This window comes from Medicago sativa, chromosome 2 (assembly GCF_051527215.1).
Source record: "Medicago sativa cultivar Bolivia chromosome 2, Bolivia_mono, whole genome shotgun sequence".
Taxonomy (NCBI): domain Eukaryota; kingdom Viridiplantae; phylum Streptophyta; class Magnoliopsida; order Fabales; family Fabaceae; genus Medicago; species Medicago sativa.
This window is the reverse complement of record NC_140750.1, coordinates 34983382-34986294: the sequence shown is the minus strand read 5'-3', so window position 1 is coordinate 34986294 and position 2913 is coordinate 34983382. Positions and strand designations below refer to the sequence as shown.

The 2913-nt window shown below is 38.7% G+C and overlaps 1 non-coding gene across 1 annotated transcript; it reads left to right on the top strand.

Annotated features, from left to right (window-relative positions):
• Positions 1-372: 372 nt before the first annotated feature.
• Positions 373-479, top strand: LOC146946517 (small nucleolar RNA R71). The gene has a single exon (XR_015029536.1). It is a non-coding gene; the product is annotated as a small nucleolar RNA R71 (small nucleolar RNA).
• Positions 480-2913: the final 2434 nt, after the last annotated feature.

The following is a 2913-nucleotide window of genomic DNA, read 5'->3' as shown; positions in this document are numbered from 1 at the left end:
TCTTCACTTGATCCTTCTGGAACACATTCACCGTTGGGATGATCTTCACCACATAAGTCACACTTGATTGCAGCTACTTGTTGTTGCTTATGAGCCAAAGTGAAGCCTTGAAACTCCTTAGTTAGAGCTTCGATTTGTTTGTTCATAGCTGCTTGGTTAGCAAGGATAGCAGTTTGCTCACTTACCCCAAACACTCCTCTTTCTTTCTTCTTAGCTTGATCACGATACTCATTGCCAGCCATGTTTTCAATTAGAGCTTGAACTTCATGATCAGTTTTGCTCTTGAGACTACCTCCCGTGGAAGCATCTAAGAACATTCTAGTGTTTGGTGTTACCCCCTCAGTGAAGATTTGGAGGTATTGTTTCTCGGTGAACTCATGATTCGGGCATCTCTTAAGAAGTAAGTTGAATCGCTCCCAAGCATCATACAATGATTCACCTTTTCCTTGCTTGAAGTTAGAGATCTCCATCTTCTTGTCCCAATACTTAGACATAGGGAAATATTTCTCCAAGAACTTCAGCTCTAACTCTTCCCATGTTTGGGCAGCCCCGTTTGGTATTATTAGCAACCAATCTTTCGCTCTTCCCGTCAAAGTGAAAGGAAACAGCCTTAGCTTCTTTTGTGCTTCAGTCACGGTGGCTGGTTGCACACAAAACTCACAAGTTTCAGCAAAGCGGATCAAGTGTTCATGAGGACTCATAGCTTCAGTCCCATCGAATTGCTTGTCCCTCAAACCGTTGAGGACAGTTGTCTTGATGTCGAAAGCTACGGGGTTAGCTGGTTGAAAAGTGTGGGTCAGTTGACCGCGATGAGTGGCTAACCCGTAGTCTCCTAGCTTAGGTCTTGGTGCAGGTTCTCCCATGATAACAGATTTAGGAGAAGCAGATGTTTCAGATTCAGTTGAGAGTGACTCCGGTATTTGTTCTCGAACACCCGGTGGAACAGACTGAGCTAACCTTTGCGACCGGACAGCTTTTCGAAGTGCTCTAGCAGTCCTTTCAATTTCCGGATCGTACTCTAAGTCGTCTGAGCTCTGTTTACCTTGCATAAACAGCAAAATACCTTAGTAGCACTGCACAACGCAAAGTAATCAAGTGAATATGAAAACAGAAAAATAAAAATAAAAAAACAGAAATTTAAATTGCAAAAACCCTAAATTATAACGTAATTGCCTTGTTGAAATAATTCAACAGTCCCCGGCAACGGCGCCAAAAACTTGATAGATCTCTGGCAAGTGCACCAAATACTATCGAAGTAGTAAAAATATCGATCCCACGAGGACTGTTTTTAACTTCAATAATTCAATTGCGTTATAAAAATAGGATATATAAAAGTTTATTTTGTTTTGCCACTAGGCAGTAGATTTGGTTTGATTTTAAGAAATCAATTAAAAGAATAAGATTTGATTAAGAAAATATGGAGAGAGATGAGATCAGGTCTTCGAATCCTCTATGTTTCCCCTAATTGGTTACTGCACCTATTATTACTAATGATTTTCTAGTTTCACGATAGTTAACAAATTAGCCCTAATCAATCCCTTGAGTTAGGACCCTCTTCTTAAACTACAGCCCCTAATTCCTTAGGTGGTCTAATAATCCTTGAAGGTTTTATGAACGTTAACCTAATATCACTAACAAACGATTATCTATTCCTAGACTAACCATGTTTATCAGAACAATTCAATTAGGTCTAAGTCGAAAGCTATGGTCAGTAGTCATTCGATCTCACAAAATCATGTTTATATTTGATCAGGATATAAAAAGCATTAAGAACAATTGAATTGAATAAAGACTAGAAATTCATTAATAAACAATAGAGTTTCACAGCAACATATGATCAATTAGGGTTACATAGGTTCATCTCCGACCTAATCTCTAAGAGATTTAGCTACTCATAATTGAGTTTACAAATAGCATAATCAATGGAAGAATTAAAACATACATAAACTGGGTTAGAGATGATGAAATCCTCTCCGCTGCAACCTTCTGGATGTTAAAATCGCACCTTAGCTCTCCAAAAATCGTAATCCCCTTTGTTTGAGACTGACTTCAGCTTAAATAGGCAAGTTCTGATCGCCCAAAATCGTACCACGATGGCACAAATCGTACCACGATTGGTACTTTAAACCCTAATTTCCTTTAAAGCCCTTCTTGAAATCGTATTACGATTGGCTGGATCGTATTGCGATCCAGCACCTTCAAAAACATGCTCTCTGACTTCAAGAAATCGCATTGCGATTCCAAAATCGCAGTACGATGGCTTCATTCCAGTTCTTCCAATTTTGATGCTTTTAACTGCTCCTGGACACTTAATGTTGCTTAGAACTCTATCAAAATGTCAAAATAAGTCCTAAAAATTACGTAATGACAGCATGTCATCATACTTGTTGTCCGTAAAATGCATGGTAGCCTGATATAGGTCTCAAGGACATCATGGCCTTTAATTTCGCGATGCTCGGAAACCAAGGATGGATGTTTCAAACAAACTCATATGCTTTGGTCTCTAGAATCTTTAAAGCTAAATATTTTCCTCACGATACATTTTTGTTATCTTCCTTAGGTTACAATCCCAACTACCTGTGGATAAGTATTTAATTACCAAATTTATAGTGCATGGGGATCTAGATTGTGCAGTGGATAATGTGATAGCATCCTCATCTCGGGGAAACGTGGCTATATGGTGATGCCTGCATTCCAACAAATACTCAAGGCTTGGAATTATGAGGTCGTGCATTATGTGATTGATGACGGTATCGCAACTGAAATTTTAAAAATACATCTTCTCCCTCAAGTTAAGGATGATAAGTTCATTGGAAAGGTTGAATAAAATGGGCACTACTCTGTTAAAAGTGGCAATAAGATATGTGTTGAATAGTTTGTCCATACATCCCATCTTCGTAGACCTTGGATATT